The sequence below is a fragment of the Anoplolepis gracilipes genome, chromosome 16, assembly GCF_047496725.1.
Source record: "Anoplolepis gracilipes chromosome 16, ASM4749672v1, whole genome shotgun sequence".
Lineage (NCBI taxonomy): Eukaryota > Metazoa > Arthropoda > Insecta > Hymenoptera > Formicidae > Anoplolepis > Anoplolepis gracilipes.
Genome location: NC_132985.1, coordinates 7,606,479 through 7,618,812, shown reverse-complemented (window position 1 = coordinate 7,618,812; position 12,334 = coordinate 7,606,479). Strand labels below are relative to the sequence as shown.

The 12,334-nt window shown below is 33.0% G+C and overlaps 1 pseudogene; it reads left to right on the top strand.

Moving 5' to 3' along the window:
* Positions 1-6,582: 6,582 nt before the first annotated feature.
* LOC140674765 (uncharacterized) lies at positions 6,583-9,967 on the top strand (annotated as a pseudogene).
* Positions 9,968-12,334: the final 2,367 nt, after the last annotated feature.

The following is a 12,334-nucleotide window of genomic DNA, read 5'->3' as shown; positions in this document are numbered from 1 at the left end:
TCTCCTTGTCCTACGTCTATAGCGCTGTCCTTTTCTCACCATGCGCGCTCTCCTTCCTCTCTATTCTTTCTCTCACCATGCGCGCTGTTCTTCCTCTCTATTCTTTCTCTCGCACCCATATCTCCTTTTCCTACCATCGTGCTCTCCTTTTCTTATCGTCATGCACTCCTTGTCCTACACATACACCACATCGTACTATAGAACGCCTGATTATATTTATTATTTATAATCAAATTAAATATACATGATAATGCCCACCCACTATGCGACACGTTATTCTTTAGCGCAAACATTCGTACTGTCGGCGCGTTATTCTTTAGCGCAAACATTCGTACTGTCGGCGCGTTATTCTTTAGCGCAAACATCCGTACCGTCGACGGTCTGTTTATGTTATCATTTAGCCAAAAATTTTATCTCACGCTTTGTCGTATACATTTGTAACCGAATATTTCAATCGTCGTATACATTTGATTAGATTTCATCATACGGCTGCCACACACGGCGCTCGAGAAAGCACGTGGAGACACGATTTTAATAATTTCTAGCAGCCTTACATTGGCGCTTACAAAATTACGTCACAAATACTCCCCTCCTCATGACGTTTTGCGATATTACAAATTGATCGCAGTACTTTCAATAGTTTAGTATCGCATCAGTTGTCCGTGCATAAGGTTGTGCAAAAAAAAAAAAAAAAAAAAAAAATGTGCTCTACAAAAGAAACCAGCAAGATGAATTTTTACATTCCGATTGAAAACGGTGAAATTCAATCAAAGAACATGTAAGTTTCAATTATTTTCTAAATATTATTTCCTAAAAATTATTTTCTAAATATTATTTTTTAATATATTTTAATATTTTATATAGCGTTTCATCTCGTCGTGCGGTTTGCATACTTGGAAGAAGGTATATCTTAACCCCGACATCTTACAAATATTTGGAGATTGGAATAAGCGTTGGAGCTATGTCGTATGTCGAATTGATACTTGGTGACAACCGAGGTAATCGATTAGTATTGCCTATCGTACTCTGGCACTCATTGATGCAGAAACGTGCAGACATTGAACGACATGTACAATCGACTGAAAGTCAACCATTATGGATCTGTGATCTATCTATCCAAATGATCGCATTAAACGGATCGAGAATTATTAAATTAACATTATCTAATAAGTCTTTGTATATGCAACCTCAAACATTATTACATTTATTCGATTTTGAAGATTGCATCGATCATACGCATTCATGGTTGTGTCAAAATACACATTTCGTGAATGAAAAATTTAAACAATTTTGTAACGTCTTGCAACGAAACAATATTACTGATGTAAATGATGCTGTGAAAGCGATTCGCGAGAGTGACGCGTTCGATAGCGGATCACTCGTAGATTGCGAATTGTTGGCGTGTGCTATAAATGATATACTTTATGATACTTGTAACAAATAAAAAATAAAAAATTATTATTAACATTAATGTTTCTATTCACACTATTTTATTCTACGACTCTTCCTCCTCCTCCTCCTCGCGCTCTCTTAGTCTCAGTCAAACAAAGACGTTTACCTCTCATAGGATCATATGCATAGTCTATTTAAAAAGAGATACTCTATTTAGAGAGAGATGAGATATGGGATCTCGTGTATATATTTGAGATAAATGCGCGTGGCGCGTGGTTAGTTTTTTCCTATACGCTCTAAGAAGTAGCTTATTACGTACTCGTGTCGCGAGGAAATCTATGAATTGTGCTCGTGTCGCGAGTAAATCTATGCGTTGCGCGTGTGTCTTCCGAATATGGATGAAAATAATGGTGATGATTATTTTATGATAATTTCCGATGAAGAAGACTCAGACATTGAAGTGCCGCTTTTAGAACTATCTAGTGATGATGATGACAATAACGCCAATATTGGAAATATCGGTTTCGATGTTATCGAAAATAATGATATTAATATGAACAATTCTGATGAAGAGGGTGATTTGGACGTTGAAGTACAACACTTAGCTGACAGTGACTATGAAAGTGATGAAAGTGTTTTCGAAGACAGAATCGATCGTGATTTGGACTTAGCAAATATTAATTCGTATAATGAACTAACAAGAATGTGCTGCATATATTTTTGTTATGCAACTGCAGATGGCACATACTTCTGCACATCGTGTTTTATAAGAATGGCGTACCTTTTTGATGAGATTTGTGCTGTGCGGGAACACTCGATTAATATTTACGCATTAATACTCGGATTATTTTGTAGTGAGTGTCGAACTCCATTATTTCAAATTTTACCTTGCAATATGTGTCCAATTTGCTTGATTTAAGACTTGTGTGAATACTACAAAAAAAACTTTTATTATTATTATTGTGTAAGTGTAGCACATACACCGAGGACTTATGTGTAAAAACCAAACAAACTATTATTGTTACGCATGGGTGACACTCCCGAGAACCGAAGGCGCGAGGAGGCGACTCCTCAGTTTAACGAGGATCGTCTTTGTTTGCGGAATCTCTTTGGTGATCTTCGTATGAGGTGTGGGAGACAGAGGAACCGTGGCTCCCCGAAACTCTGCAGGAGGACTCCAGGTCGTCAGATGAGAGAGAGAGAGAGAGAGAGACTCCGAATAGATTGTGAGTATTTATAATTTTTATCATTTTAGAAAATATTTTTAAAGTACTAATAAAAAATGTTTTTTTTTTCCTGTTACAGACGCAGCTATGACGAGTTCCCATGGCGCATCGCCCCTACAGATTTTTAATTTTTTAAATTTTCTACTATAATTTTAATTCTTTTTTTATATTTTTATATTTAAACATATAACTATTTTAATATTTTAAATTTTCTATTAAAATTTCTATTCTTTTTTAATTTTAAAACACACACACACACACACACACTTTATATGTATACACATACACACTTTTTAAATAAAATTTATGTTAAATTTATATATATATTTATTACTTATCCACCTTCATCGTCTATCCCATCCTTCTTCTTCTGTATTAGATATAATTAGATAATAAGATAACATTTAACATTATAAAAAAAAACTTAACATGCTAAAATTATCTTTTTTCTCGCGTACGCCTTAGACTCCGTCTTATCGCGCCTCCGCTATCCTCCTTCCTCTCTATTCTTTCTCTCGCTATCCTTCTTCTTCTCTATTCTTTTCTCTCGCACTCATATCTCCTTTTCCTACCATCATGCTCTCCTTTTCTTACCATCATGCCCTCCTTTTCCTATCATCATGCACTCCCTTGTCATACACATACAGCGCTTTCCTTCTCACACCACGTCATACTCTCCTTGTCCTACGCTATATAGAACGCCTATCGCACCGTATCCCTCTAACGCGTTGCGAACGCTATCGCACCGTCTCCCTCTACCGCGCTGCGAACGTCTATCGCACCGTCTCCCTCTACCGCGTTGCGAACGTCTATCGCACCGTCTCCCTCTACCACGTTGCGGACGTCTATCGCACCGTCTCCCTCTACCACGTTGCGAACGTAATTATTTATTGCAAATATACATTATGAATAAACAGAGTGGGGTGATTATTTTATCTATAACAGTTGACATTCCTCTCTCTCACCGTCAGACCTCCGCAGTCAGTCGGAGAGGACACTCCCTCCACGTGCGGAACCATATGTATGCCCCCCTCCCCCTCCCCCCTCTCAATCAGGGGGTGTTTGGTACCACCCTCCCCCCTTAATCTGGGGGGGGGGGGGGGGGCATTTGGTACCTCTTCCCCCCAGATCGAGGGGGACATTTGCCCCCCCCCCGGTCAGTGCGGGGGGCGAGGTACCTCGCCTCGTCCTCCCCCCGCTTACCTCACCCCCCCTCAGATCCCTGGATTAGAACTCTCTTATACTATCTACTTCTTACTTTTTATGCATAAAATAATAAGACAATTAAATTGGTGTAAAAAACAGTTATTTAAAAAAATATATATAATAGCTTGTAGCAAATTCATTATTTAAACAATTATTTATTTTCACATCAATTGCTTTTTCTCATTATTCTGCACATAAAACTATTGAGATAAGATAATCTAAAAATGAATATCTTTTATTTTATATTTTGTATCAAAAAACTGTAATAATAATAACTTCCAAATATCATAATTCGACAAATACTTGAAAAAATATTTTATTATAATGTTTTAAAAAGTATTTGAAATAAGCTGCAAGAACATGCAGTAAAAAGTTCCATTAAAAAAAAATAAAGTTTCAAATGACACGTATATAAGTTCAAACCAATGGTACTGTTTTATCTTCTCTCGAAGTCATAAAACTTTTTTAGGAAACATTTTTCAAGTTCTACTTTCCGAGAAAAATTAATGCATTACTAAATGGCCCTATATATAAAAGCATCTCATAACAATCATATTACATCTCGTGTAAAAATTTAATACCATTTTTCATTGTGTGCAATAATTATTGAGAAATAAAAGGATCAAGTCGCTCGACTATAAGCATACAGTAAAAACAAAATCCACTGCAATGTGATCGTTAGGATATATAAGAATCTATCGTACCCAGACAGACACACAATATTTATGATAAATATTTATAAATATTTATAAAAATATATTTTGTTGAAATGTTATATAAACATTTTATACATATTTTATAAAAATCTTTATTCGACATATTTTTAAAATATAGATGAAATATTTTATACAATATTTATGATAAATAAAAAATAAATATTTATAGTAATTATTTGTAAATATTTCTTAATATTTTGTAGGATTTTTATGCTAATTAAAAAAATTTATCTATTCAATATTCTACAATCTTAAATATATTTATAAAATATTTAAATAATTATTATAAATATTTTATGTTGTCTGGAAGCACTACTCATGCATAACCGTTATCACTAGCAGTGGGCTGTCTCTTATCGGTGTACTATTCTGCAAATTGATTGATTACTTTGTCAAAAATTATTGCGCAAATTGTAAAAAGATAGAACTTTTTTATTTAATTTCATCTGCTCTAACGATACACGAGATGTAATACCGTTTATTATGAGACACTGTATATACAGTGTGTCAGTAAATATTGAATCAACGCTTGTGAGTAGATAGAGTACAGTAAACTGAATAGGAAAGTTCATTTTGAAATTTTCGCAATAAAAAAGATTAGCGAATAAATGGGTGATTTGTGCGACTAGATTATAGATGTATCTTCTAAATGTACCAGTGGCAAGCATCACACGGCAACGTAAGTCGAATGTTTTTTTTTAGACATTCCATGGTCGCGAATCACAAGCTTATTTAATGATTTTTTTTAATTCAATAATTATTACGAAAATTTCAAAATAAAATAAAGGACTTTTCTGTTCAGCTTATTATATTCTATCTGTTCATGAAAATTAAATCATTAATTCAATCTTTATCAGACACTCTGTATATAATAATAAAATATTGATTTTATGACATAATCAAATAAGTAATTTTCTTTTAATTTATAAAAAAAGTAAAAATCTCTGAAAAATAACAAGCATCTTTATACTCTTTATTTTTTATATTCAATAAAAATTTATAATATTTAAAAATAGTAGTAGTGTAGTAATAGTAATGGTAGTTTATGTTAGAGGCGTTTTCGTGAGCTGGCAGATACTTTACTAGATAAGGCATGTACGTACTGATTAAAAAAATCCAGAGGCGATCTATTTGTGTGCTGGTAATAATGTAATCCAGAGACGACCCATTCATGTACTAGTTATTTAAATAATGTAATCCAGAGGCGATCTATTCGTGTGCTGGTAATAATGTAATCCAGAGCCGACCCATTCGTGTGCTGGTTATTTAAATAATGTAATCCAGAGACGACCCATTTGTGTGCTGGTTATTTAAATAATGTAATCCAGAGGCGATCTATTCGTGTGCTGGTAATAATGTAATCCAGAGGCGACCCATTCGTGTGCTGGTTATTTAAATAATGTAATCCAGAGGCGATCTATTCGTGTGCTGGTAATAATGTAATCCAGAGGCGACCCATTCATGTGCTGGTTATTTAAATAATGTAATCCAGAGGCGATCTATTCGTGTGCTGGTAATAATGTAATCCAGAGGCGACCCATTCATGTGCTGGTTATTTAAATAATGTAATCCAGAGGCGATCCATTCGTGTGCTGATTATTAAAAAAATATCCATTTATATTGTTATTATTGTTCATTTTTTTAAAATTATTTATTTATTTATTTTATTACTTATATCAATTTTTTTAAACGTAAAACAAAAAATTTTGGTAAATAAAATATTATAGTTTTTTACTAAAAATTATTATATGTAAGAATTTTTAAATTTTATAAGAATTTATAAATAAAATAGTGCACTTATTTTTCAGAGATTTTACTTTTTCAAAAATTATTTAAAATAGTATAATAAATATAGCTATATTTTCTTCTTGCAGCAATATTTTACAAAATAATAATTTTATTTTTTGCAGGCGACAATTATTGAAAAAAATCAAAGGTGAAGAAACAAATGACTCTAAAAGCACTAATATTACTAAAAGTACTAGTGACGAATTCATCAATTTTCATGGAGCACGATGAATTCGTAATTTAGTACTCAAGTAATGCAATGCTTGGAGTCAAATACAGGTACGTATTATACAAGTGTTGATTATTACGACGATAATTTTATTATCGACGAAACCCCTGTAGATGCTTGTATTCAAGAAAACTTGACTGAAGGCTGTGACATTGTCGAAATTGCTACTAAAAATTCCAATAATGAATCCATTCTAAAATCAGTGTCTGATGTGACATCACTGTCTAATGTGATGTATTCAGAAATTGATACCAGAATAATGGAATGCCAAATAAATAATAGAGAAAGTAAAAGTACATACAATGAAAATGTCGAACAGTCTGAAGATAGCATGCATTTTGTTATCGAAAGTAGCCGTCTGGATATAAATCATATCCAGGAAAGCACGATTGAAGGCCGTCGCATTGTAGGCTTTTCTTTCGTGTTGAATGAAATGCACAGAACCTTTGATAATCATGCGCGAGGAATAGAGTGCCAATTAAAGATTGGAAACTCGTACATTCTCGTCGCCATGGGTTAAAGACGCAGTTCTTCTTTAAATGCCAAATGTGTAATTGTGAAGCTAACATCTGGTCAGAACTCACAGAACCAGAAACATTAGACATTAATGCACCTACTGTAGCAGGAACTGTTACAATGGGAATCGGTTATGCCCAGTTCGAAGAGCTGTATGCAGCCATGAATGTTCCTTGTATGTCCGAACCATCTTATATTAAATACAGAGAAAATTTAGTTGATTTTAGAAAAACAGCCTTGGATAATATGAAAATGGCTGGCAAAGTTGAAAAACAACTCGCTCTTGAGAGAAACGATACTATAAACGGTATTCCGTATATACCTGTTGTAGCAGATGGTAGTTGGATGAAGAGAACGGTACTGCTTATAATTCTCTTTCCGGTGTTGGAGCTGTAATTGGTTATCATACGAAAAAGATTCTCTTCGTTGGTGTTCGCAATAAATTTTGCGCAATATGTGATATGGTAGAGCGAAAAGGTGTAAAACCTAGAGTTCACAAATGCTACAAAAATTTTGATCGCAACACAAGCTCCATAAAGATGGAGAGCGATGCAATCGCCGAAGGTTTTAAATATAGTCTCGAAATGTATGGCCTGATTTATAAAACGGTTATTGCCGATGGTGACAGTAGCATATATCAGACCATTCTTGATAACAGACCATATCGTGAGCAAATGGTGGTAAAAAAAAATAAAATGCACCAAACATTTGCTTTACAATTTGTGCAAAAAGCTGAAAGCTGTGGCAAAGACATATAAATATCCAAAAAGAGATAGAAAAGGCAGCAGAGCTACGAAGAAAAGAAGAACGAATACCTCAACATTATAAGGCTATGGAATTGCAAAAAGATATCTTGAACATTCCTAACCATGTTTTTGGCGAACATAATACGATGCGAAGCACGCGGTCGTATATGTAAAGAAAGTGGACATGAAACGAAAAAAAATTATGTGCCATCTCTGAAATTATACGGTCTATATGAAAAAATAGAAAGTGCTATCACATACATAAGCGGTTATTCCTTGTTGTTGCATTTCACCAATAATCCTGAAGAATCATTCAATTCGATAATCTGCAAAGAAATTGGTGGAAAGCGTATTAATTTTGGCAAACGAGGCTCTTATGATGTTAAAGTTGCTGGAGCAGTTGTGCAATATAATACACAACAAGTCCTTACGCAATTGCATGAAAACATGTGTAAAGTTGTTCCACCTATTGTCAAGAATCTTGAAAAAAGACGACAAATAAAAGTTGCAAAAACTAGAGAATCTTGAAAGGAACAAAGAAGACAAAAAAAAATTCAAAACAGAGCCAGGAACAGATTTTTATTATAGTCCGCAATTGCAAAAACCGGATCTTCCATCCGAGGTATTCGAACAACTTCGACAAAACCATTTAGAAAAATTGCTCGAAAATGCGAAAAACTGGCAACAAATCGAATTCGGAACAAGAAATCAAAATGAATCAGAATTATGGTTATCACTAAGACGAGATATGTTGACGGCATCCAATTTTGGAACCGTATGTCGCATGAGACCGACAACGTGTTGCGCATCAACGGTAAAATCCATTTTATATCCTTCATTCACTAATAATGCAGCTGTAAAATATGGTCGTGACAATGAAAAAATAGCGAGGAAAGTACTAGCCAAAAAATTAAACAAAGAAGTGAAACCTTGCGGATTATTTATCGATACTGAAAATCGATTTTTGGGTGCTTCTCCTGACGGACTTATCAATGAAAATGGTTTAGTGGAAATCAAATGTCCTCTGTTAGCTGAAAATTTAACAGCGAAAAAAGCCATTGAAACATTGTCTTCTTTACAAATTATTTTTGATAAAAAAAATCCACATAAAATAAATCGAAATTACTAATATTATTATCAAATTCAGGGCCAGTTGAATATAACACGACGAGAATATTGCATTTTTGTCATTTGGACTCCAAAAAGCATGAAAATATTGCGTGTTCATGTAGACAATATTTTTTGGAGACATCAAATGCTTCCTTTCTTAACACGCTTCTATAATGAATGCATGCTTCCAGAAATCTTGGACAGTCGTCATAAAAGGCATATGCCTATTAGAAATCCAAAATATATTATAGAAGCTAAAGAAGAAGCAGCATAAAAAATATTTAGTCGAACAAATAGACGAAATATAATCGAAAACGAAAATGGCCCAGAAAAGAGCAAAAGATTCAAACCGAACGTTTTGTCATTGGAAGCAACAATAACTGATATTGCTGCTATTACTCTGAGTGAAGAGCAAGATGACGATTGCATTGTTGTTAGTGATTCGAAAAATGAAGAACTAACTGCAGACGATATGGCAAAACAAAAAGAATTTCTAGACAAAGCGATTGCTCCTTTTAATTTAGTAAAGGATAATGTATTACCTATACATAGCAAAATAAACGACGAATCATTGGATCGATTTTTACACGTCGTAAGAAATAAGTCTTGTTTCGAAACACAAAGTGTGTTATATTTGGAATATCCTCACTTAATTGAAGCAAGTGGTAGCGACAAAAGCTTATAAATTATTGGGGAAACTGTAGTGATCACTGGCGATGTATATTTTTTGACGGTACCAAGCTTCGAGTGTATGACAGTCTACCCGGTTGTATAACATACGATAAATTGATACCTAAAGAAAAAAATTACATTCATCGTCATTATCCACAAATAAGTGCAAGTAATATAATATTTGAAAAGGTTCAAACACAACCTGATGGCATATGTTGTGGAATTTATGCTGCAGCTTTTGCTACAACTATAGCTTTAGGAGGAAATCCTTATAATGAGAAATATTCTAATCGGGTTGAATATATGAGGCAACATTTTCTAAATATTATAATAGAAAATGAACTGTCGGCTTTTCCAAAATGGTAAAAATTCTAATGAATATTTTTGGAAAAAGACGTCTCAATGCAAATGACTCATTTGCAATTAGTCGGAGACAAAAAAAATACATATATTGTGATTGCGTTGTCACGGGAATGGACGCGATGAAGAGGCCTTCTGTTGTCCATATTTTCAATATACAAATATTGTATAATTCCATGAATATCGCAAATATTGGGCGTTTGCAGGGGGGAAAAGCAATGGAATCACTTGCCTCCTCCCTGGGTATAAAACTCAAAAAACTTTCTCGATTTACATCTACCTTGTCGTGGTGAGAAAGCTTCATACTAAAAGGTGTAAAATTATGTAAGCATTTCTAAATAAATGTGGAAGTGGCATTTTATGTCATTTTATGTCACCCTTCCTCCTTTGAAAAAAATTCTGCTTCTATCTTTTAAATATATAAACACGCACGCACGCACATATATATATATATATATATATATACAAAATTTTTTTAATTAGAGAAAAATGTTAATTTTTTACTTATTTAAGTAAAAATTGTCCCAATTATATCGTGTTTGATGTTATAATTGTAAAACTTTCATTAATTATTCTCATTACATATTATTAAAAAAAAATAAAATAAAAAATAAAAGTTTTAATTTTTACTTGACAAGCATTTTAATTTATATATAGCTAAAAAGCATTAGAATTAAAAGAAGGTCCTCGGTATCGTGAAAAGCGAAAGCGCGTCAAGAACGAGTAAATTTTGATTACATATTAATTAAAAATAATCCGATTTATGTCGTGCTTGGTTTCATTTTAATCGCAAAAATCTCACTAATCCATTACAATTATTTTCAAATTAATAAAATGCGAAATAAAAGTTTCAACTTTTATTTTATGAGATGTTTATATTATAGATCAGATAAGATCTCCGCGAGACTGATGAGTCGTCGAAAGCAAGAGAGAGAACGAGTAAGGAGCAAGCGAGATGGTCAACATCAAAGGCAGTTCCGAGGTCTCGTTCGCGAGCTTTCCTTTATCTCCAGTCTTTCGTGTCATATTTCATCTTTCCGCAGAAAATAAAATTTTTTTATTTCGCATTTTATCGATTTGAAAATAATTTTAATGGATTAATGAGATTTTTGCGATTAAAATGACACCAAACATAAATCGGATTACTTTTAATTAAAAAGATAATCGTAATTATGATTATTAATTAATTTTATTTTTTATTTTATTTTTTTTAAATAATATATAATGAGAATAATTAATGAGAATTTTACGATTATAACATCAAACATGATATAATTCGGACAATTTTTACTTAAATAAGTAAAAAATTAACATTTTTCTCTAATTAAAAAAATTATGTATATATATATATATATATATATATATATATATATATATATGTGTGTGTGTGTGTGTGTGTGTGTGTGTATGTGTATTTATACATGCACGAATATGTATACAAGCAATTATGTTCATCGCGCGATTGCTTAATATGGCTACATAAAAATGTTTCAATAATAACATATAACATGTTATTCGTAGTATATAAAAATATTGCACGCAATTACGCAATAACTAATAAAATATATTAATTAATTTATATATATAAAATTTCTTATTTATAATTTATAGATATAGCACGGACTTGAACCAAACGATAAGTTTATCATCATTGTCGAAAAATGGATGTTGCAAGGACATAAACCAAATGAGAAGTTTTACCGACAGTATCGAAAAGTAGATGTGGCTAAGTGTTTCCAATTCCTAAAAGTGGATGCAATGGCGCTGCTACACAACATATAGAAAGCGTTTTATGAAAAACGCCGGCATGGCCGCTCTCAGGTTTCTCTCTGGTAAAACACTTCCTGTGTACCAAATGTAAAAAGTAACAGACATAGACCATAAAATATGCATAATCGGAACTACATTAAGGGTCGAGAGGACCCACGGTGAAGACCTCATGCGGAGACTTTGGAACTACAAATTCTTTTCGACGATATTTCGGCTATAAATTAGGAAAGAATCATATTTAACAATGATATTCTTATTCAGGAAGATTTCTCGCAGCCCGCTAAAGAGCGATTTTTTGGAAAAAAGGCTTAAAATAAAATTTCATAAAATTGACATGAATAAGGTATACTGATCGTGAATGAAGTATACAGACCAGGTGCACTGATTGTAATTATTATAAATTTTTTAAAAGCCAAAATGCAAAATCCGGCTCTTTAGCGGGGTAATAAACTTTACAAGGAATGTAGCAAAAAAAGTTTTATAAAGAAATATAACTTCTTCGAGGCAAAATATTACCAGATAGAATATTGTATCTGTACCTAAAGTGCAAGTGCAGCTAATTGTAAGAAATTGAGTTGGCAGCACCGCTTGTTAAGGAGAGAC